Raw genomic sequence first — 26,484 nt, 5'->3', positions numbered from 1 at the left:
ACACTGTAAAATTATTCAGGCATTGGAGGTAATTTTTTTTTAAATTAAATGAATTGAGCAGCACATGATCTACCATGTTGGGTCAAGTACTCAGAAAACATCTAGAGTAGAATACATTCTCTCCATAAAGTACAGATGGGAGTTGACATGGGTCATATTGACCAACTCTTTCTAATAGTGTCCGGGTGGTAATCTTTCTTGAGTAATCCAGGAGTTTAGCAAAGGGGACTATTTTCATAACCTGTGTGTAATTCAGAAAGGTCTATAGCCACATAAAAACTTGCAAACTGGCCATAAAAACTACATTATAGCATGGGAAATCATCAGTGCCTGTTCAAGTTCTGACATATGTTTTATGCTGTGTATGGGTTATTAGTGACCTTCCTGAACTTGCTAGAAAAATCCTTATTTCATGTCCAGATCTCGAAAGTAGATGACTGTAGAGATCTAAAGTATAAGGTTAGGAGCCTTCATTGACTCTTAGCTTAGCTGTTAATGCTGAATGAAAGGAATGAGAAAGCTGTGAATGTACAACATGGGGCAGTGAAGAAGTGTAGCAACCTCAGTGGCCTTGAGAACCTTCGAGACCTGGGTTGTTTTTCAAGGTCTACTTTTCAGTGACGCTCAGTTTCAGCAGGCAAAACAGACATGGTGGATTCTCCCAATGATGCCAAACATGTTTTATTCTTTGCTTTGTAAAATGTATTCAGTGGCAATATATGGTCCTAACAATGACTTCGTGTTTCATTTTTGAGAAAGTGGAAACCCCAAGCGTCTGCACTAAGTCCCACCGAGAGCTACCTTTAACACTTTCATATTCTCTGTTTCTGTCCCTTCGAAACTCCCGCTCTATTTAGAAAGTATTATTTAGTTGCTAATTTTATGACCTGTACATTTTAACTTGTCTTTTTTTGGTTTTATATCAGATAACAGCTGATTAAAACTCATTCTTTTGGCTAAGTAAAGGATGGTGAGGCAGATTCAAGTTCAGCGTCCAAAGGAATTTCCCAGGCAGTGCTGAGGTGGATGCTGCCTTAAGTGCCTGTGGAATTACTTAGAAAAAAGGGTGAAGGATGAAGTGTTGGGCATCCATGTCCCTCTCTGAGTGACAGCTACTGGGAGAGAGGAGGGTGTCTAATCTAATCACTGTAAAAACATGAGCGCTTTAATTTGGTTGGATCACTCAAAGAGAGGGTTTGCTTTGAAGTTCAATTGCTTAATACTTCCTCGCCATAAATTTGATAATGATGATAACTGTAAAGTGTTTTAGAAGACTATGAAAACTTGATGTATAAAATGCAGATATGGTTTTGCAATATAGCATTTTTTTTTACTTAGTGTGTCATAGGTTTTCTTATGAATTTCTCTGTTAAAATCTACTGAAGTGGAGAAGCGCTTTGCTGAACTAGAGGAAATTATGATTGATACAGTTCTGAAAACAAGAAAATTCGTGAAGTTAATTTGGCATGGGATCTCACTAGGGGTTAAGCATTGCTGCATCATGGCCTCAAAGTGAAGTCATTTCCTTAGGTACCAAGAACTTTGTTGATAGTTGCATTAAAAGTAATTAAAATTAATTTTGCATTAAAATTCTTTAAAAGTCTCAAGGAAAACCATAATTCCCATGCTTCATATCCATGTGATACAAGGAATGTGTGTGCTGGTAATTACGTGATTGTCTGTATGAACCCTTTTGTCATTTACATGTCTGCAGGCGTATAATATGAAGGAAATGTGTCGCTATTCTGTCCCAAACGCTGTTTGCTCTAAGGTGAAAAAGTATTGTTTTGAATTCATTGAATTGTGCTTTACCTACTCAGAAAGAACTCTCAGGGGTTCCCTTTGGTTTACTTTACATCTTTACATTTACTATTAAAAATATTTCTAGAATTCAGTGTCGGCTCGGCTTTGGTTATCTAAGCTGTAATAAGTAGCCCTGGGACCCCTGAAGGCACACCCCACACACTTATGCTGTGTGACCTCAGGTCACAAGTAATGGCTGCAAGCTAATTGACTGAGAAAGGCTTGTCTGGCAGGGCCCCTTTGCGTCCTGCCTGTACATTCTGAAGTTCTGTGAAAAGAGGCACTAGCGCTCAGCCACGCAAGGCAGGAAAACAGAGGAAGTTTTTGCATTCTGATTACAGCCTGAGTTCCCTGTACTGAGACTGCTTCTCTCCACCCACTTCTCACCAAGAAATCCTGAACTTGAGGGTGGACGACTTGAAAACTAGCTCCCTCAGACTCACCTAAAGAGGGTTCTGCTGCGCGTTTCATTGAATGAAAGGCCAGATCACCTACGTGAGGCGGTGGGAAGCATATGGAGATTGTATTAGAACTTCAGCAAAGTGCACAGCTGCAGCCGGCAGAAGCCAGCTCTCCGGCTGACAAGCAAATGAACCAGATCGTGGACGGGGCCTCTGGGTGGCAGCTCCGGCCTTTTGGCTGTTGGACAACTATAGTCAGAACTGAAATGGAACAGGGGCAAGGAAAAAGCACACTTTTACTCCACGCAACTGTTGCTTTCCCATGGTGAGTGCAGGTTTAAGATGTTACTCAAATATTCTTTCTGGGTTGTAATAACAGTTAAGAAATCTGCTCTGCCTTCTGGGGTAGGGATGGGCGTGGGGGGGGCAAGCCATCAAGAACACTAAGAAATTCCGAAGCTCTGTGGCTTTGTTTCTGCTTGATTTCACGTGATATTTGCAATCTGAGAAGAGACATACGGTACTTGTAGCGTCCTGTCTTCTCTCTCTTCCAGATTTTCTTTTGTTTAAGTCCTGCTTTTCTGCAACCAGAGTCAATATTGATTTAGGCAAATCATATGTGGCAGGGATGAGGAAGAAAGGAGAGTCGGATGTGTGTAAACATTTCATTTAGTTCAACTTCTGTGTCACTGAGCTCTGGCTTCATGATTTGGTGCCTTATCTCAGGAATGTGCAGAACAGTCCTATGGAAAGAGCTTTGTGTGAACGTTCCTGGCAAGGAGAGGGTCAGGGCCTGAGTTTCACAGACTGCCAGCCAGAGAGAATTGCTGTTGCGCCCTCTAATTTTTAATGTAAAATAGGACAGAAAGTACATCTTTGCCCATTGAAAAGTAAGTGTGCTTTGATTTCCCAAGTCCCTTTCCAGTGGCTTTTGTGCATTATTCCTGGGAAGGATTCTTTAAAAGTCCTTGAGCAGCAGCGTGCAAACTTCTTTTGTTCCTGCTGATCGTGTTTGCTCACACTGCGCGCTGGCAACTTTGCACACGCTGCTTTTTGAAGAATCATGTTGCAATAATGCAGAACATTTTATCTTTGTTTCAGTGCAAATACCTTAGCAGTTAGTAAGGTCATGTTCTCTAAAATCAAACCAACCCAGCACAACCAAAAATCCGTACAACATAAGTTGAGAATAATTTCTTGTTTAAACATACCTAAATCCTATTTTAAATGTTTTGTTGTTGTTGTTGTTCAAAGAAAACCTTAGTTTGCTAGGATGCCTAGGGATGTGAGCAGAGGAGATCTAATTTTCTTATTCCAGAGTTCCATGTTCAGAATTACACTTGTAGTAAATCCTAAAATAAACTTTCTGTTGTTCACTTCATTAGAAAAATCAGCTTTTCCTACCATAATATTTGCAATTGATATTCTCAAAAAATACGAAGTACCTCTATCATCCATTTGTTGATTTGGTGAACTTCTTAGGCCTGTACTTCACAGTCATTTAAACATTTTCCAAAGCAGAGAGATAAGTTGGTTCAGTCTACTTGTTTTAAGTCCAGAATTTACATGGGAGACAGACTCCCTTTATCTGGAATCTTCTGTTTGCTAAAGTAAATCAATAAACCAAAAAAAAAAAAAAAAAAGTCAGTATGAAGCTGCAGACCTGTTATGAAAGGGAAGGGGACATTTAAGGGTGTCAGAACGTGATTTCATTTACAAGGTGATTTTGAAGCATTACTTAACTGCCTTTGCAAACTTTCTGGAAGCCTGTTAACTCCTGACAGCCCTGAGCCCTAATCTTGCATTTTGTACAGAGATTATGCACAAGAAAGACAAGTTCGTCCTGTCATGTGACCAGAGCCGAGTTATCAAAGCAAAATGTGGCAGACGCATTCTTTCCTGAGAGGAATAAGTTCATTATGTCTTTGCCACCTGTTACATTCACTCCTCATCCTTGTGGTCACAGTTCCTGTTTGTGCCTCCTGCCAGAAAGGGATTTTCTTTTTAAAGAGAGGAAAAACAATGATTTTTTTTTCACTCACATGTTTTGAAAAATTGTATTCTCCCCTCCCCTGCCCTCCCAAAGCACCCAGAATATATTTCATACGGCCTTTGTTAAGTCGATGTGAATAGCAAGAAAATGTGTGCATTGTTTCGAAAGCCTTGAACGTCTACCAATAAACAAAGCAAAGGTGAGACTGAGGATTTCTGAAAAAGATGGACCTTTTGAAGATTAGGATTGAAAAAAAAATGTATTCCTTCTTATTTCCTCCAAACCAATTAAAAAACTAGAAACTACAAAGGCAACTTCATTATTACTTTCTTTAAGTGCAGCTTAGAAAGTCAGCATGGCAGAGGGAGGGGCTGCAAAAGAATGTGGCTTCCTCTGGACGTGGGTGAATTGCAAGGAACAAAAGGTAGAAAGGGCTGCTTAGCTCTTAAACATTTAATCTTAAATTATTATCTTTTATCATTGCTGGTCCTAGTTACTTATTGGTAGACTGTAGAGAACTTTTTAAAGCTAAAGTCAACTATGGTAGGATTTTAATTGTGTTTTTAAGAATTTTATAAAAATTGCTAATCTTCATGCTCAGCTTTTTAGCTGAGCTAAAAAGGAAACAGTTGGTATGTGTCACAGTCATATTTCTTATTTATATAAAGACCACGTGCATGTGTATTCCCTGAAAACATATATTCATGCCTCGTGCACATACTTTTAACATCTTAAAGCAATATCCTCCCCTCTCTGAATGGCATAATTAATTTTATTCTTGGGTAGTTTAGAGTCTTTATAAGACGACAACAGATAAATGCAGAAAATGAAAATAAAATGCCCTTTGAAACTGCTAACTAAAACAAGGGGAATGGTGATTTACCAAAGGGAAAGTGTGACACAAGGAGCTTGTTGTAGACTCTCACGAGTCATTCACCAGGCACATTTCTCCCATGTCGGTGATTAACTGTCCTTCTGTACAGCAAAGCAGACTGTGCATTTCTCATTCGACCTTTGAACTTTTGAGTTGACATAGAGAGTTCCAGAGAGGACTGAACATGGGCTGATGTCATCCACCTGCGATCTGCTTACGTCTTATGCTCATTATCTCTCAGGTTCCTTCCTGATCCCTGTAGCAGTAGACATCTGTAGCAGTGAGCCTGCATCTGCACTGGTCAGGATGGGGACCACATCAGTGAGCCTGCATCTGCACTGGTCAGGACGGGGACACACCGTGGCATTGGTCTTTCCGCTGCCCTGCGGAATTTATTTGAAAGGAGATTTAGCCCATCCACACTATGGACTCTCAAAGGCCTTTCCCAGGGAACACTGGTGTTTATTACTTTTCTTTGCCTAAAAGATGAGCAGGAATAATCTTCATTTTCATGGCTACTTGAGCTGTAAGATTCTCATCTTTTGTAAAAAATAGAAAGCTTGGGGACTTTCTTCTTACTTCTACTATTGGCATTCATCTCCTCGTGCAACTCTCTAGTACTATATGTTAAGGTTTCATGATGCAGCATATATAATTCTGAATTTCTCTTTCATCTTTTTATATATCTCTTTGTGCTATGCTTTTGGTAGATTACTACGAGATGCCTTCCAATTTGCTAATTCCTTTTTTGACTATGACCACTATATAAAATATATAGGATGCATTTTACTTACATCTTTATTTGGGGGGGATTCTAATAGATTCTTTTCTAAGAGAAATGTTTATTTCATTAATTCTCTCTTTATACTTGCTATGTATTATACTGTCTGTCTCTTTAAGGATCATAGTGTGCACGTTCTGAAGTAATTCTGAAGTAGCCTTGCTATTTCGCAACCTTTAAAGTAACTTAAGAGATTGCATGTGTGTGCATGCAGGCTAAAGGACAATGTTGAGTGTCTCTCTGTACTATTCCCTACCACATATTCTGAGAGTCACATAATAAACTTAAAGATTTCTAACCAGCTAGAGTCTTGGGCAGTCAACCGCTCAGGATCTTCCACCACTGCTAAGACTACAGTCAGAAGCCACTGCACCCAACTTCGTATTTGAGTGCTGTGGATACAAACTAATATCGTCACGCTTGTGCACGGAGCCCTTTCTGCAGCCCCTAACCTTTGAATGTTATTCTTTTGTGTGTTGGGATTTTGGTTTATTGGCTCAAGTCAAACAAGAGAGATTGTTTAAATCCTTAGTGTTGCTAGACCTCGTATACAGACCTAAGGCATTATGGCTAGTTTTCTATGTTCTGGCCCATTCCTCGGTCTTGGGTGATGAGCATGTTCTAGATGTAGTTAGTGAGACTTTGACATAAGTTCTGGCTGCGAGATATGGTTCACTCTCAATGCTCCTTAAGACATTTCTGGAGCTGGAAAGAGATGGCTCTAAGAACACTTGCTCCTCTTCCGTAGGACAATTCAGCTACCAGCACACATAGGTGGGAGCTAAAAACTACTGGAAATCCCAGCTTGAGAGCATCCAAGGCCCTCTTCTGGCCTCTGTGAACAATTGCACTCATGCTCATATACCGTTACACAGATAGACACAAAGATGGACTCATAGTTAAAAAATGAAAACAAATAAGGTTGTTCAGTGTGTGCAATGGTTAAGGGTATGGAAGTGGTTGCGGTCACTCAAATTCCATCAGAAAAGTGGCATTGTGAGGCAAATGTGGCAACCAGAAATAATGACCCTGAGACTCCTTATATATGAATAAATACTAAGGCCAATAGCTTTGGCTGTGTTCTCCGACTAGCTCATATTTTAATTACCTGATTATTTTGTTCTAAGTCATGCCACGTGCCTCGTTACCTTGACGTCAGTTTCATATGACTGATTTCTTCTGTGTCTGGGCTTCACTGTTTTCTAAGAATTCCTTTTTCTCTACCTGAAGTCCCACCTTCTAATCTTGCCTCAGCTCATTAGTCAATTGGACTTTTATTGACAGCTGATGCTCCCATTCAGTACAAGAGATTATCTGTACAGGTGGGATAAAGGTGTGGAAGCATGTCATTATAATCCATTAGTGCCTGATGTAGTAGTTTCATTTCAACTCTTATTTTCATATATCTTGATTTTTTCCCTCTTAATCTGGTAAAAGATTTATCATCTCATTCATCTTAAAGAGAGCTTTTGGTTTTACTATTTGTTTTCCTAATTTTGCTTCATTTGTATTTTGTTAATTTCAGCCACGATTTTGATAATATTTTGTCTACTTTCTTGTGGTGTTGTTTCTTCTTGTTTTTCAAGGCCTTCAGGCACTTCAGGTACATTATATTTAAGTCAGATTTCATAAATATTTTAGTTGGTACTAATCTGTATAGACTTCCCTGTTAAGTCTGCTTTCATTTTCTCTATGTCTGGTAAATATTGTGTTTAGAAATGTAACATCTACTCTTGATTGGCTGTTCCTTTGGTGGGTATCACTCTTCTCTTTTCTGACTAGTTTTGAAGACTGTTTTATCAGAGAGATCAGCTTTATCTGCATGGGTTTTTTTAGTTCCATTTGCTTGCAATGTCTTTATCCACCCTTTTACCCTAAAGTATTGTCTTTTGTTTACAACGTGGTATATTTCTTGGAGGTAGTATAAAAATGGATCTTGTCATCTGACCTAAATGGCTTGTCTAAGTCTCCTCATTATGGAATCGAGACCTCCAATATTAAGAGTCAACACTGAACAATTTCTTTTCATTACTGTCATTCTGTTGTTTTGTGCTGTTTTCTTGGGCAGTTTTTGATTAATTCTGGAATAGTTTATTAATTCACTGTGACCTCTAGAGTGTGCTTACCCTTCTCCTCAGACTGAATTACTTCTTCTGTGTCCTGTGTAGGAAGACTGATTAGTCTCATTGTAGGGTCCTTTAACTTATTTTTACCATGGAAAGTTTTATTTTTTTCCTTCATTTCAATAGGTTATTTTTCTAGTTACAATCAACTAATGAATTAAAAGAGTGATCTCAAAAGAAAACACACAAATGAGAGGCAAGTATTTTTTAAAGTGTTCAAAAAGTACAAGAATGTGTGGAAGAAAAACATTTATTTCTGACATTGGAGTACAAGCTTGCTAGCCAATGTAGAAATAAACACAGCTAGCCTTCTTCTGAGCATATACCCAAGTACCCCAGCACTTTCCTCAAAGATATTCTCATTTACATGTTTATTTGGACTACATTCATACAAGAAAGTAAATGAAATCAGTATCTATCAACAGACAGATACACAATAAAAGAGCAATACATACACACAATACACATACATACACATGAAGTTTTAATCACATGTAAACAAAAATTACAGCATGTAATTAGCCAAAAAGTGGATTTCTCCACAAAGTATAATATTTACCAAGGCAAGAAAATCTCAGACAGACAAAAACAAGTTCTTCCTTATATGAGAATCCAAGCCATCAAGCCATCAATCAGTGCATGTGCATGCACGCGCGCACACACACACACACACACACTCAGACACACACACAGACATGCAGACACACACAGACACAGACACACACACATGCACAAACATACATACACACATGCACACACACATGCACACACACATGCACACACACACATGCACACACACACGCACACACACACATGCACACACACACGCACACACACATACATACACACATGTGGGTAGGGGTATGTGTAAAGCAAATAAGCATAAAACAACAGCAAAAAAAACCAAAAATAAAACCCCCAACAAAATGCCAACAATAACAAAAACAAAAACAGAAACAAAAACAAAACAAAACTTGAAAGTAGACCAAGAGAGAGGATAAATAGATGAGAAGTCTTGGAAATGGAAGCACAGCCTGTGTACCTCTATCCACCTGACTTCACCATCTTCTCTTTGTCCCATCTTGCTCTGATCCTAGCAAACTCAGAGCTAACAAAGGAATCCCACATTTCATCTCAAACATACCAACACTATGAAAGATCAATACGGTATCTTCTCTCCCCAACCGTCCAGTTCTATCAAAGTGCCTGTCAATGAGAATAGATGCACTTCAAGAAGCAGAATTTAAGAGAACATTAATTTTTGAGGCACTCGAGAGCAAACAAGCGTATTGTACATGTTAAGAAACTCTTCTATTATTAAGCTTTATCCACCCAAAACCTCATTTCTTATTTTGAGTGTATTCTCAGGTCACATTTTCTTTCTTGATGTACTTTGGAATTACTTCATTAACTCAAGCTGGTGAAATTGAAAATGTAACATTCCATCGTATTTTTAAATATCTGTCTTAGATAATTATAGAGCTATCTAGCTAGATGATAGATGGTAGATAGATGATAGATAAATAGATAGATAAATAGATATTAAGTATGTATCTTGCTTTCTTCTTTTATCTCTCTCTCTCATATGCTACATCTGGACTGCAGTTTCCCTTCCCCTCCCCACAGCCTCTCCTACCCCCTCCTATCTTTCTCTCAGATCCAGCTCCCTGATCTGCCTCCTTTCAGAAAATAGCAGGCTTCCCAGGGACGTGAACAAAACAAGGTGTAACAAGCAACAGTAAGACTGGGCACAGACCATCACACCATAGACGGATGAGGCAGTCCAGTAGGAGGAGAAAGGATCCCGCAAGCAGTCAAAAGACCCAGAGACAGCCCCTGCTACCCGTTAGCAATCCCATAAGAACAGTGAACTACTCATCCATAATACACATGCAGAGGACCCAGGTCAGACAACTATAGGATCCCTGATCTCTGTGAGCCCTCATGAGCAGCGTCCGTTGATTCTGTGGGCCATGTTTTCCTATTCTAGTGGTGTCCCTGACCGCTCCTCCCATCATTCTGCCCCTCCTCCACAGGGCTCCGGGAGATCTGCCTAATGTTTGGCTATGGTACTTTTCACCGGCTCCCTTTAGGTTCTCTGATGACAATTATGTTAAGTTCTAGTCCCAGAATACTTTGAAGGCAGGACATTCTGTTCGTCAAAGGATTTTGTGGTGGGTTGATGTCCCAAGTCTTCCTCTTGAGGCCGTGCATGGTTATAGAGGATGACTGCTTCAGGCTCCATATCCTCCTTTAGTAGGAGTCTTGCTAGGTTCACTCTCATAGATTCCAAGGAGTTTCCATTGCACTAGGTTTCAACCATGCTATGCAAAGCATTCTAATTCCAGTCCTTTCTCAATCCCTCATCATATGATTTCTCCAGTTCCCTATTCACCACACGTCCACTGGTGAAACCTATTTTAGTTCCAATGGATTTTGCTTTTTTAAATGTGTGCTTACAACTAGTCATTTTCAATTTCTCTATAATTAAATTTATATATTTTATAAATGTATAACAGTTATTAAAAAGTTAATAACATTTAGTAAACATTGATCTTTTCTCTACTCACTGAGGAACCGAATTCTAAAGGTTGATTAACATGCTCTAAACCTAGTTGATGTGGGCTATGTTCCTGTGACATTTCCCCCTAGGTAATTTCTAGTGTGTAAACAGTATAAATGAATATTGATTGCAAAAATCTTACTAAATTGTGTTGTGATATCCTCCTTCAAGAACATATGAAATCTAATCGTACTAATTTACATCTGACTGACAAGAAAATATTGATTGAGCAGATGAGAACAATAAGAAAACCAATTATCAGTGGCTACATGATATCAAATTGGAAAATGGAAACACCTGATGTCAACAAGTAGAGATTCCATTTCAAGGCTTAAAAATGTTTCCAATCCTCTTGTCTGAGAGAAAATGCAGAGAAAATAAAATGAACTTTTTGCTGAGGAAAAAGATGATTGGAGTTGAATAATGAGGGATACTTGGGAAGAGTGCAAAAATCACAACCTTTCACTTTCAGTAACAAATAGAAGGATACAAATTCATAAATCAACCACACCTTTGAGAAAGAAATGCCAATAAAGCCAAACAAAACAAGTTAGTGAGACTAGAAGGTCTGCTGAAAAATCACAATGCCACATTTGTGTTCTTGGAAGAAATGCCAAGCTAATAATTAATAAGTAACAATCATCAAAGAAAGTACTAAAGAGAAGGGCTAGCCTGAAGGGAAATAAGCAAGATCAGTAGGCACCATAGCTCTGGTCACTGTTTCTCCACTTGCAGCCATTTCTTATGGAAAGATGAGCATCAGGGACAATAAAAACCCAATTAAGTTATCAAGGAAAATATCTCATGCCTAGAAGAACTGCTGCTATGGAATATAACCTCCACGAATCGATGAAAGATGAAAGACTGTGCACCATATGGCCAATGTTCTATACAAACATAACTTATGAACAGCAGAGTTAATTGTCCTTCAGTGTCTGTAGGTGAAATCCATTAATCCAGTGACGATTGTCAGATGCTAAAGAAGAAAAAAAGGCACAGTGCATATTTATAGAATATTTCTTATTATTTTTACTTATTTCTTGGTATTTTTTCTCCACCTAGCTTAGCCTTGAAATAGCCTTGAAAATGAAATTGTAATTGAACAAGCATCTGCACAGAATAACATGAAAATTAAGTAAAATAACATTTGGCAGAGGTAGGGGTATCATGGCAAGTTCAGTTCAGAGGTAACCTGGTCTACATAATAGATTTCTAGGCCAGTCAAGGCTAGTAGCCTGAATATCTCTCTCTCTCTCTCTCTCTCTCTCTCTCTCTCTCTCTCTCTCTCTCTCTCTTTCACACACACACACACACACCACCACCACCACCACCACCACCAACAACAACAACAACAACAACAACAAAAACAAATTCCTTTCTGGTAGACTAATAATGTAGAGACATCCTATCCTTACAATAGTAAATTCAATCTTTTCTCATCACAAAGGAAAATGATAAAATGAAGTTGGAATTTTATTAAAAGCAAACAAACAAAGAGATGTTCTACCTCATCCAGACTTCATATAAGGGTTCATGTCTAGTCTTACTGTAACTTATTATACCATGTTCAGTTGATAGCCCTGGGAAGGCTGCTCTTTTCTGAAGGAAAATGGAGGAGGAGTGGGGAGGGGAGATGGTGAGGAGGGACTGAGAGGAGAGGAGGGAGAGAAAGGTTGGTCTGGATGCAAAGTATGAAAAAAGAATTAAAAGAAAACATCTGAAAAAGATAATCTAGAACACCCACATTGCCTCAAACACAACCTAGAACCAGGACATGTGGTTCTTCTGCCATTTTTCTTCTAAAGAGATAGCTTTTGTTAGAGCACATGCTACATTCTTTATCTAAACCTTCTTTTCCTAGAATAGGCACTTACAAACGAAGCAGTTAATATTCTATTGGTGTATTGCTTTCTTAGTAGACCTGGGCTTTTTCTATATACAATAAGTTTTGTGCGTTAACACTAGACTTTTATAGTTCTCATCAAGAACTTGTACCAGCCAGACACTGTGACTGCCATCTTAAGTCTCATCACACAAGAGGCTGATGCAGAAGGATGATTGTGAATTGAGCTAGCCTGGACTATATAGGATTTTGTGCCTATCCTCAGTTGTAGAGTGTGGGTATATCTCATAAACTAAATAGAAAATAAGCAAAAGTGTTCGAATGACCTCATATAGCCCTTCCCCCCATATACCTATAGCTCCAATTTATCTGATTCCCAACATCAAATATGACAACTATAAGGCACATGCGTGCACACATACACACATACACACATACATATACACACATACATACAGAGAGAAAGAGAGAGAGAGGGAGAGAGAGAGAGAGAGAGAGAGAGAGAGAGAGAGAGAGAGAGAGAGAATGTGGGGGTGTGTGTAGATATATATATATATAGTTAGATAGATGATAGGTAGATAGATAGATAGATAGATAGATAGATAGATAGATAGATAGATAGATAGATAGATAGATAGATAGATAAGAGAGATAGGGATGGGGCAGAGAGAGAGAGAGAGAGAGAGAGAGAGAGAGAGGCTTCTGGAGGTCAGAAGAAGGTGTTTGATTCTCTGAAACTGGAGTTAAAGACATTCGTGAGCTGTGTAAGAAAGAAATGAAACCAGATCCTTGGCAAGAACAGTACAAGTGCTTAACAGCTGAGACGTCTCTCCATAATTCTCTAATGCACTCTGAGGCTGGAAGGAGACCATGACCTAGTATTGTCCAACCTTAGAATGGATCTTTCCTTTTCAATGAATGTAATCTAGAAAGTCTCTCCCAGACACACTGAGATGTGTGTTTTCCTGATGACTCTGTGTCTAGTCAAGGTAATAGAGAATATTCGCCATCTTAAATGCTGACATCATTCTCCTGGTCTAGATGCCTGCGATTCTGTTTTCTTGGACCTGGTGTGGAGTCTTGTTACTCAGCTGACCAGCACATTTTCATGTGTTGAGGAATGATGCACTTCCTGCATTTCAGCGATGCCATGGTTATTTAACACGAGCAAATATAGTTGCTGTGAAATGGCTTCTTCTTTATTCATATTGCAAAATTTATCGTATCATGCCATTCAAAGCAATCCACTAATGTTTGTCAAGCGCTGTGCTCTCTGATTTGTTACTTATTCAAGTTTGCCTCCTCATATTCTAGAACCTATAATTTGAGGATTAGCCTAAAAGTTTGAAGTGATCAAGAGCTCATTTGTTTGCTCAGTTTTCCAAACCTCAATAGAACTCGTTTATGTTGTGTGGAAGAAAGAATGATTCATTCCAACTGGTTTGTAGGTAGTCTACAGTTGCAGGGACATTTCTTCTGCATGTTTGTAACCATGACTATTTCTTGTAATTTTCAGCACAGTATCATAAAAGTGTTTAGAACTAAAAAATGATCATTTAAATGAGGCATCAAGAAAAAATATAAGACAGCAATAGGTGAAAGAGAAATTTAAAATACCTGGTGTATAAAAGCAGATCATGTATTGTCTCTTAATGAGATATGCTGGGTGGTGACAAGGATTTGGTATGTAATATAGAGTGAATATCAGAGATGAAATATTTATGGGTGAATATAAAATATTTCCCCAATTAAAATAATAAATACATTAGTGTTAGGAATACTAAGATTTGTTAAGGATTTCCCATTGCAAACACTTGGTGGATGATTAGCCAAAATATTGAGATTAGAATATAGGTGCACATTCGTATTCTGCTTCTGCTTTAAGTAGTAGTGTGTATTTTATGATTTGATTTGGAGGATAGAATTTTCCTTTCCTGTAGAGAGCCAATCTGTACAGGCAGAGCGAAGTTCTGATGTATGTTGAAAGGATTATACATACAAGCTGCTATTTGTAGCCTTTCCATTGCTTGTCAAAGAAAATCACCATCATCCATACATGGTTACAATAACAGTGACATTTCACAGATAAGGACAAGATTATTATTCATGGAAAATTTGCAGTCACTCCTGACTCTCCCAGATAAAACAATTCAAGTTCTTGCCTGCAGATGGAGGTGACTTTTTCCAGGTCAGTAAGGATCAGGAAGAGGATGGATGTCCTTTGTGAGGAAATGCGATGTCGCTGTGAAATATGTCCAGTTGTGGACGGAAGTTTATAAGGAAATGGTGGAAATGCCGACACTCGTAGTAAGAGCTGAATAGACAAGACAGAGTACTGAACTTCAGCCATGGAAGTCCTTTTAAGTACAGATGCTTGTGATAACAATGATAAAATTCTTTACTGTGGTAGAATGAGCAGGTGGGTGGGTTGAAACCTGGGTGCTATGTCAGTGCTTGAAGAAATTCAGTTAAATTAAGAGGAAGGAAAAACTATACGTATTAGAGAATAAAAATAATTCTCCTGTCAGTGAGATTTGCTTAACTATGATCCTGGAATACCCAAAAAGTTCCCACATTCCTTTAATATTGAGGGTGTAATCAACATTTAGATTATATCTATCTATCTGTCTATCTATATATCTATCTATCTAGAAAGAGAGAGAAAGGAAGTACTAACTTAAATATTTGGTTTAGTGACACATATTAGTCATGGTGTAAAATCTTATGTAATTCTCATGACAAAATGTGGCTGCATTTCTAACTTCTCAGAAACACAGTTCAGCGTGGAAGTTTGGAAGCAGATAATAAGGGATGAGATTATAGATCATGCAATAAAGTGTTTGCTTGCATGGATGGGAACCTGAGCTTGATTTCTAGAACTGACATAAAAAACAAATTTAGCTGGTGACAAGTGTGCTCAATACCAGTGCTGGGAAGAGATGGAGTCAGGCAGACCCACGTGGTTCACTGGCCAAAATACTGTGGGCAGCACCTGAGGGACAACACCCATGCCTCCCCCATACATGTACAATCCCCTATGTACACTCATCTGGTCACATATGGACCACACGTACATACGCAAAGACACACTGAATGATGACTTAGATGTGATCATTCCAAGACTAGGCTGGCGGCTGTTGACACTGGATAATTACATGTGAGTTTCTCATCACCAAGTATCATGTTTCCACTAATACAGATTAAGAAGCCTGTATGAAGGATAATTACCTCTGTGGCTTGTGTATAACATAATTAGATTTTTGTAATGCAAAGTGTTTCCCTAAGTGGAACATGATTTTTTAAAACTTACCGAAATGGCCACCAGAGCAATTCAACCGAAGACAGAAATGTTGGCACACGTAACAGGGATATCTGAGACATGTTTATCTCTTTTGTTTTATAGTTTTCAGAATTCCAAGTCCTGATTGTATGGCAGACACATGGAAACTGATTTCAATTACGATTTCCTGTGGTTTGTGTACCAGGTGTCCAGACCACTAAATGGAGAACACAGTGTCTGTCTGCCTTGAATAAATCCCATCCTAAGGCTGACTTAACTTTGAAGTGCCTGATTGAGAGTTCATTATAAAAAATCACTATCTTGATTAATAATAGTAACTAAAGTATAATTTCTTAATTGCCCTTCTCCATCAGCCCTTCTACCCTCTTCATATCATCATCATTTTTCCTGATCCCTCTACATCATGGACTCTCCCCCCGTCCCCACCCCTGGAGCTGAGGACCGAACCCAGGGCCTTGCACTTTCTAGGCAAGCGCTTTACCACTGAGCTAAATCCCCAACCCCGACTCTCCTTTCTTTTTACCAGTGTTGTTATACGTACGTATGAAAGGAATTTGAATGTAACCTGCTAAGTCAGGGTTGCTTGCCTATATATGTTTCTAGAGCTGCCTTCTTGGTCTTGGTTAACTAAACTGGGGAATAGTTTAAAAAGATTCATACTACCCCCAGCACAGCAAGAACAATGACAAGAGCATCATCATAATAATAGATTCCAGAGTTCTTCAGACATTCACCTATAACGTTTATAATATTCTGATGATCTTATGCAATCAGGTTTATTGGATGGTTGGGCAATATTTATTCTACATATACTTTCTTGAATCATCTAGTGCTAAAGGGCTTGCTCTGCAAGTGTGAGAACCTGAGATCCCAAGGACTCACATGTAACCGGGTGTGGTAATCCCATTCTCTGATCTCAGTGTTCCTACAGAAAGGATGGTAGGCTGAGAAAAGAGAACCCCCAAATGTTTGAGGGCCAGCTAACATGTTATGTACATGGATAACAAAGCTTACGGCCTAAAACAAAAGTGGAAGGCTAGGATCAGAAACTAAGATCATCCTCTGATCTCTGTAGGCTTAGTATTCTTATGCACACATTCGTGAATTTGCATGCATACACACACAAGTATACACACGAATGTGCAATGTTACAAAAATACCACCTCATGAGAATGCTTTTGTTTATCAGTGAAAGTTCACTAAACCTATGAATATAGATATTTATTTCCATTCTGGTGGGACTTTTAAGGTCAATATTGTGTGATGGAAGTGTCTTAAAACTGAAGTGAAAAATGAAATTTCAGACTCTAGCTCTGAAGTGTTGCTAAACAAACATCTGGTAAGACTTTCACCAAGAGCAAAGCTAACATCAAGGGTAACCTGTGATTCATTTAATTCTTCCCTTGGTTTTCACATGTCTCTCAGAAATACTGCTAGTCAATCTTGGTAGGTAAGAGAAAATGCCTTAGGTACCGCTTCTGGGAAGTATGTTCTGTAGTGAGTGTGCACCTTTACAACCTCTAAGGCTCCAGAGAAGGCCTGAGACTCCTAGTTACCCTGCTGTGCCCTCTAAATACACCAAACTGTAAAATCAAGTTGTTTTTCTTGCGATACAAAAGGAAGCCGGAGCCTGCCTTCTCTTCTGAAGTTGATCCTCTTCTCTTTCAGCTACTCCAAGTCTCAGCTTTTGCTGTGCTTGGAGCTGCACTGGAATGCTTGATGCTTGCTCTGCTAGTTTCATGCCCTCTGGACTTCCATCGGTCAACAGTGAAATGATGCTAACCATGTCCATCCAGGAGGGCAGTTGAGAAAATTATATAATTTACATTAAACCTTAGGTTACGTTTGTTTATTCAAGACTTCAAAAAATAACTCATAAGAAAATTATCAGACTGCTTTCTCTTTTACTTCAAATGAGAATATGCAGTAGAGTTGATGACAGTTTGGGGGGAAGAACTATACTTGAAATTGTTGTTAAGCCAAGAGATCTGTAAGCATTTCTCAAATACGGTCTTTTGGATCTTTCATTCTTATGGTTGTAGTCTGGATTGTTGCCTTGATTTCACTAGTGACTTATTAACTTAATGCCTGAGGCCAGTTTGCAGACAAATGCAGTATCACCTGGTACTATATGACCCAATCCAATCTTTAATCAATTTCTTGCATTTAGTTTCTTTAAATGTGGACTGGCTTAGATACATAGCCATTAACAGAACTCAAACATTTAATTTACTAGAGTTTATAGCCTTCTGCGTTCTTCAATACAAGACAGACTGTGACCTTGCATATCTCCCGAGATCAAGACCTTACTCTTCACTTGCAGGGAAGGCACTCCAAAAAGGCAACTGCAGAAACAATGAGAGCCAAATGGTAGTAATAATTTGACCACTGAAAAGTACAATCATAGTCTTTGTCTCACTTAACTCAAGTGAGAATCAGGGAATCAATATTTTCCTCACTCAACAATTTGGCATACTTTATGTTAAGTACAAATTAGGCAAGATGAGGTAAAACCATATTCTAAAATTGAGTGTTCCATTTATAGACTGGCAATAAGTCTAAAAAACAAAAAGTATGAATAAATATCAACAGTGTTTCAAATGATTATTGGGAATGAAGAACAATTAGAACCGTCAGTGCCATTCACGTTTTACTTAGTTTATTAAGATTAAATTTTAATTTGGAAGGAAATTATTTCACTTAAAAAATATATTAGTAGTGAACACTGAATTAAAATTAATTCAATAGCATTTCAAAATAGATGTCTCTTGTTGATATACATGTACACACATATATGCATATGTTTTATAGATTTCATTTAATAAATTATAATTATCAAAAGACATGCTTATACTACTTACCTAATTGTCTTAATTTGTATAAATTAAGTTAGTTTATATCAAAGATATGAGTTGCTGATGGAATGACTTCCCTTGTAATTTAAGAACAAATTTAATGAACAAATATTTATGCTTTGAACTTTAATATTAATTTATTGCAACTTTAGGGTTTGAGGCACTAAAGCTGATCAATGCCAGTTGTTTTCTTCCAAGTCAGTTTTCAAAGCCCGTTGTTTGTCACTACCTTCTTAGCAGGAGGTGATTTCTAAAAATTAAAAAAGTTCCTTTTCAATCTGGCACCAACAAGCAAATTTTAGTGCATTGTTTTTTTCTGACACTGAGTAATTTACCATTATTAATATTCTCTTGCCATATTTATGCCTGGGAAATACTGCTTAAAACAAAATTTTTGTCTCAAGGAACAATGTAAATACTTATATTTCTATAGCGTACTATACCAGCAGAATGAGAATTCACACTATGAATTATATGATGGTTATATCATAGTATACTTAGACATTCCTCACTGTAGTTTTCATTCACTTCATTAAATCGCCTACAGTGGACACTGTCTTTGCATAAATGATATCATTAGTTAAATGTTCAACTTTAAAGTATTTGCACTTCTTTGAGCATTGTGAGGTAACGCACAGGAGAGAATAATACATTTTATAAATGACCTGTGTGTTTTGTTAGTGAAATTTGTCCTCTGATGTTTCTATACATGTACGCAGTGCATTTGGATAACTCTTACGTCACATTCTCCCTTGCTGTCCTCCTGTCCTCATTGCTGTCCTCTCTTCTCCATAAGGCCCTTTTCCCATGGTCATGAGTTTTTCTTTTGTTTTGGGACTAAATGGGTATAACCAGGGCAATCTGTGAGGCTATCTTTGGAACCCTCCCAAAGCCTGTTGTCTTTATCCACCAAGAACTATTTAAATGATGGCCACAAATCTCCATTTCCCAGGATGCGTTGTGCCCAGGAGATGACATTTTGTAGCCCGTCTTCCTGTCTTCAAACTGTTGCTCTCCTCCTGTCCCTTGTGCAATGTCTTTTGAGCTTTAGCTGGATTGATGGTAAAGGTCCTATTTAGAGCGGAACATAGCTGTCATGTGTTCTCAGCACCTTAAGCAATCAAATGTCTTTGAACTCACTTCCTTTTACTATACAGAGGCTTCTCTGATTAAGCCTAGGAGTAGCACTTTTATATTAGGTATAAATATAAATATTCAGAAGATAGTTTGAAGCTATCCTTCCTGGAGCCAATTACTTTTCCATGCATTGATTTAAACTTCTTTTTAATTTTTGAGATTATATATAATTTCATCATTTCCCCTCACTTCTCTCCCCAAACCTTCTCATATATGCCTCCTGTTCTTTTTCAAATTCATGGCCCTTTGTTTATTAACTGTTGTTACATGCATATATGCACATGTACATATATGTCCATTTCTAAAATAACCATCTATATTGTTTGTGTTATGTCTGTATTGTGTTTGAAACAAAATATACTCTTTGAGAATTGTATACAATGTATTTTTATCATATACTTTCCACTTCTCCAACTCCCCCAAGATCCTCCTTCATCTTCCTACCCACCCAATTTTACGTTCTCTTTTTTTCTTTCTAAAAACAAACGAACAAAACTACTTGAAATTTATTGTGTTGTGTTAGTTGGGTGTTTTTTGGTTTGGGCCTGTCCTGGACTGTAGTTGACATACCAACAAGGAAACTGACTTTCCTTCACCAAACAGCAGTCAAACGTTGATGTCTTGGCTAGGAATGAAACCTCATGCCTACCCCCCCTCTCCTGTATAATGAATTTCTCTTTTCTTTTTTCTTTTTTTTTTTCTGTCTTGAGTTTGTTCAGCTCCTGTGCCATGAGTTACAGTCTCTGAGTTCATTTGTTAATCTGCCCACTTATTTCCTTGAAGTCGCCTACTGTCTACCTCTGGTTCTTAAGATCTTTAAGCCTTGTGTTCTACATACATCTTTGAGCTTTGAGAGGAAGGATATGTTCTAGATATCTTCTTTAAGGTTGAATATTCCAAAGTCTTCTCTTTTTTGCATACTGACCAGTTGTGGATTTCTGTGTTGTCTGTTATTTCTAGTACCAGAGAAGGATGCTCACCTTTGAGACAGGTCTCTTATCCAATCAGACAGAAGTTGGTTACCCACGTAACAGTTTGTACCACTATTAAACAATTGAGTACACCTTGCTTGACAGATTGATGTTGTGGTTTGTGGAATTTTCAGTTTGATAAGGATGTTGGTGTGTGTTGTTTTTACTCAGAAGCCTATACAGCATCCTCCAAAAATATTAATACTAGGCAGAAGAGAAGACGAGTCCAGCTTTGTTTCTCTGTATTTTGCAGTCAAGGCATGCAGTGTTTGCAGCAATACTTCTGCAAATTGTTAGTGTAGGAAACCAAGAAGAATGTCAAAAGCTTGCTGTTTAGAGGAAAGGGTTCTAGAACCTCACTGAACAACAGCTCAAAAAGTGGTACTCTACAGTCGGCACTGGGGTTTCTGTTTAACAACCAGTAACTTCTAGGAACAGCTTAGTATTCTGTGTGTGTATGTGTGTGTGTGTGTGTGTGTGTGTGTGTGTGTGTGCATGTACATACATGTGACTGTTAATTGTTATAGTTTTGAATTAGTACAGGATTCCAGGTTTCTGTGACTTTTTCCTACACAATACAGTTTGGGTAACTTTATCCTTTCCCCTTTTCTTTCCCACATTCCCCATTATTTCCCTGCTTAAATCACTTGGACTTTCCAAACCATAGGTTCTCATGCATCTAAATATATCTCATGCTCGTATTATACACATTAAACACTTACTTTGGGAAAAATAAATGGTTAGAGAAAATTTTTAAAAGTATGTATGCTTTTATTGAGCTAGGCATGTGAAATTTACAGTGAAAATGATGTTACATGCTATCATTATTTTTAATATTAAGAACTAAATTTAGACTCGATTTTAATTATTATGAAGGCATCAGAGTAAATGGTGTGAAATCATTATATCAAAATTTCACAGGAGGGATGTGATGACTTTCTAATTTAGATATGTCTTGGCATATCTTAATTTCTACAGCTTCTCATTTCTCTAGCATGTTTTCATAGGTATCTTAATTAACTAACCAATCACGCTATGTTTGCAGAGAAAATCACTTGTACCAGTGCCACGATGTATGTCCAGTTTTAACTCAACCCCATCAAAAACATTAATGAGTTTTAAATTTTTTTTACTGGAGCATAAGCAATTCACATACTTTCTGTATATCTAACTTTGATGTGTAAAAGAAAGACAGCTGAGAGGTCTTTAAACTCTACTCAGAAATAGTGCCAGTTGTATTTAACCTGAACATGCAGTTTATTTTGATTTCTTTTCTTCTTCCAAAATTCTAGAGTTCAGCATTTAACTTGAAATTGTTTTCTTGAGTTTAGTTCCAGCCAAAGTCCAGGAAATGGCTTATGTCTGTCAATATTTGACTTAATGGATTTGTCCTGTGTTGGCATTTCGTTCCTTTCATACTGGACTGTGCCTATGGCATAATGATGTGGCTCTTAGAAGGCTCCACTTCCAAGTGACACTCAAAAAAAAAAAAAAAACTTCAAGAAATCAGTATTTGGATGAGTTGATAATTCTTTGTAAAGTTTTGGGATAAATCATGTGCGTATGCACTCATTTTTTTCCTCATCCTGTAATTCCTTTAGTATTTCAGTGAATTCCAACCGTACTCAGGAAGTTTTTAAGGCAGGAACAGTAGGATGATGTCCAAGGTATGAAAGCAATGAGTTATCTGAGTACTAAGGTTGTTGCTTGCTGAAAACTCTTGACAACAGGAACAAATCAGTCAAGAACTTCATGAGTTCATGTCATGATGAGAAGTTGTTTTGAGTTAGAAAATGTCCGGCAGAATCTATATGTAAGTTGTAAGTTATGGGAGCTTTTAATGCTGGGACTGGTGGCATATTTATTACATCCAACCACTGATAGGAGAAAGCCTAGCATGAAGTACTGTATGTAGAGTGTGTCCTTCTTGAGCTTATAAATGAGATGCGATTAAAGATCAATATACGCAGGCAATTTGCGTGGGTGGCCACATTTCTGAAACCATAAGAAGCTTCTATTAAGATCATAGACTTTGAACTCATGCGCTCAGTCTCTCTAAGAGTCTTCCGTGGGAGAGTAAAAAGAAAGGACTGTCCATTATCAGAAGATGTTAACAGGAGGGCCAAAGATGGATGCTGAGAGAACAAAAGATATCAAATGAAGATACCAGATGATATCTTCGGGGCAAACGTAACCTTGAACTATTGTCAAGTGGTAGGGTTAGGCAGGAGAAATATTGATGGTAGATATGAGGAAAGCATTTTTGGCAAGGCATCCTCAGCAATAAAATTTGGACAGTGTAGCAAATGCAGCTGCAAGTTCATTCCCAGACATCTGTTTTAAGTTACTAGGTGGAGAGTTGGGCTAGTCACAGCTGGGAATAGGAGGAGAGGTAGATTACTTACTTTTATGTAACAGGGACCACATTGCCCAACAAAAACAACTTATGGAAGAAAAGATTTATATTGTCTAGTGTTTTCAGAAGTTTCATTCTGCCCTAGAAGGGAAATTATGGTAAAGCACATCAACCAGGGGCAGAGGCTGATCAATATTTACATATGAAACTTTTTATAACTTTTTAAAATTTGTTTTTCTATAGTTTCATGGATTGTACAATGCACTCTGATTAATGTTATCTCACGCTTTTACCTCTTGAAAACGCATCCCCTTCTCTACACCACTCTCCCTTCCTCGAATGCAGGAGTTTGTGTTTTGTTTTGTTCCATACTGAGTTTTACCAGGGCTATTCGCTGAAGCCTCATGGGATTCATCAGTGGGTATAGAACCAAAGACCACAACTCTGTCTCTCCCAGAATTTATCAGGAACCCATAGTTCAGCAAGAAGACGGAAGGAACTGTGATCCCACTGCTGCCCACATTATAGCTGCTTCACATTCTTGTGAAGGCTCAGCACAGACAACCAAAACTGATGTGAGATCATTATTTCAATGGTTATGTGATGCGCAGAAGACAGCAGGTGAAAGCCCTTTTCTTTATCTTCCCCCTTTAAATTTTTTCCAACCCCTATATTGTGATGTCCTCTGCTTTCAGAAAGGACGGTATGTCTCGTTTAGGGTTGAACATTCAACCACCCCTATTCTCAACATGTTAAGCAGCCACAAGATTTTACATTCACCTCACTCATTTAATAGGTTCATTTCTCTGATTATAGCTTAGCACAGTATTGGTCAATGGGTATAAACGTAACTATTTAGAAAATAGTTTGATATTATGTACATTTAACTTTATAGCAGGAGTCATTTTCCTTCTAGGGCATATGACCTTCTCTCCCATTTTTTTAAAACCAGGTTTGTGGTATCAGGTGTGAATGTGTTTTGAGCCTGGGATAAATGGACAGAATCACTCCCTTAAAGATATACCATTAATATACCCGTGTACACATTTTCCATGGCAGGTTGGTGCTATAGTTCCTAGCATTTACAGCTAGGTAAGATTATCTCAACCTTCACCCCACAGCAATCTACATATCACCTCTGACACTCTGATGGCTTTTATATAGGGACGAAGCTTCCAATTCACCTCTAATTTGACTTCTCTGCATTGTTCAGTCAAGGAGTATGGTGTCCTCTGCATTAGCGTCTTACCACGTAACCCTGGTGAGCCACCAAGAGCAGCAGCACAGACCTGTTTTGTTTTAGGAACTTTGGGGAAGTAAACTTATAAGAAAGTGCTCCACACCTGGGACTTTGATTCTGTTTAATGACGCAGCGCTGTCGAGCTCTGTAGGATATCACAGTTGTAACTCCCTTGGTTAACCTGTAGGTTTTAGCTGGATTACAAGTTTCAGGATCACAAATTACAAATGGATTTCCACTCCTCTTTCGTCGTAGTCTCTACCCTCCATCTTTTCCGTTTGCCTCACTCCATTCCTGCTTTAATTTTGTGCTGCTAGTATAATTGTTCTCACTGAGTATCACATATGTCGGTTACCCGCACGCCCTTAAGTATTTCTCTACCACTACAGCCCCTTCCAAGTTTCCGTGAACCCTCCATGTCTTCCAGGTTAAGCACACAAATCCAATCACTTGAAGCTCGAATTCATGAAAAAGAGAAAACATATGGCACTTGTCTTTGTACACTTGCACATTTTACTCAGTTTCTATTTTTCTAGTTCTATCTATCCATTTATCTGTGAATTTTAGTTTTCATTACAGTTGAATAAAATTTCAGTGTGTGTGTGTGTGTGTGTGTGTGTGTGTGTTCTATTTTATTATCAATTCATCAGTTTATTGATACCAAGACTGGTTACATTGCACAGCAACTGTGGCTATCGTAGCTAAGATCATGGGTGTGCGACCTTACAGTAGGAAGTAAAATCCTTGAGTAGAAGCCTAGGAGTGGCATAGTCAGATCATTTGACAGTTCTATTTCTAGCTTTTGGGGAAGGCTGAACACATTTTTCACTAGTGGCTACCAGAGTTGGCACTCAATGACGAGTACAGCTCCTTTTCATGTGTGGCGTCATCCTTAGATGCCATTTGATTTCTTCAGGGTAGCCATTTTGACAAGAGTGAGGAGAATCAAAGTAGTTTTAATTTGCATTTCCATGATGGCTTATGATGACACGGAGGGTAAATACTTTTAAAAAGTATCTACTAGCCACTAATGTCTGTCTGTTGATTTGTTTGAAATGGACCTGATTGGTGATGCCAGAGCTCCATCTGAACAGGTGGGCCTATGTGTCAGAATGAAGAACTGGACATCTCTAATGCACGAGACAAGATGCTCACCAGCATGTGAGCTAAATATTCATAAGAACTAAAGCGAATGTTGAGAGGAAAAAGATAAAATTAGGAACAGTAGCTTGGAGATGTGTATTTAAGGGAAAGAAGTGAAATGGGCACGATGGCTCAGTGGAGTGGTCGTGCAGCCCTGACATCCCTCCTTCATCACCAGACCATGCTGAAAGGGAAAGGAAGAGCCAATTCTACAAGGTCATTCTCTGACTGCACACGGTTGCTATGACACACACATAAATGATAATAATAATAAATAATCAGAACATAATAATAAATATATTATAGGCATGACACACACACGGTAATAACATTTTATATTATGAATATGGCAAGCACATTAATAATAATTCATAATTACAATGATGACTATTGTCACTGTTATTATCCATTGTTGTTATGTCTAATTTCAAAAGAAGAAAGACGCGCCAGTAAAGGAGCTCATAAAAATCTGTAAAGAACTGTAACCAGGAGTGTATTAGGGATCTTTGTGAGATTCATTACAGCGACATTGGAAGTCAAAGTTAAGAACTCACTCGCTGGCATAGAGGAATGGAAAAGAAATGGAAGCGATAGGCTGAGCAAGTTCACATTCTGTTTTGAGGTGCTTGTAAGAGAATAGAACATTGACTATCAAGCAAGATCAGACGCGAAGAATGCTTACTAGTGACTTGTGGTGTATCAGGTCGGGGGTGGGCCTAGACGCACGGGTGAGATGGGAATCACTCATTGAGGCAGAGATGTAGAACTGTCAAGGAAACTGTGGTTGTTCAAGTACATACTGTGGCATCTGAAAGTACCACTGTTAACCACTGATGATATAGCAAGTGGGTTTGAACCTTTGGACAAGCCAAGCTTCTTGCTCAATGTGCTTCTACTCACCATATACAGCTGTTTCTTCTTAGATGCACTGATGAATAGGGTACACATAAAATAATCAAGACAGCTGCTGCATTCAAAGACTGTCCTAGGAAACACTAGCAGTGAGTGATTAACATTTGGGAAATCATCCCCAAGTGTTTCTGTGACTTGCTGTAAATTTGGAGAGAATTGTAGTTAGTGCTGAAATTGGCAATAGTCTC

Source organism: Rattus rattus, chromosome 4, assembly GCF_011064425.1.
Source record: "Rattus rattus isolate New Zealand chromosome 4, Rrattus_CSIRO_v1, whole genome shotgun sequence".
In the NCBI taxonomy this organism is placed as follows: Eukaryota; Metazoa; Chordata; class Mammalia; order Rodentia; family Muridae; genus Rattus; species Rattus rattus.
This window is presented reverse-complemented; position numbering follows the sequence as displayed.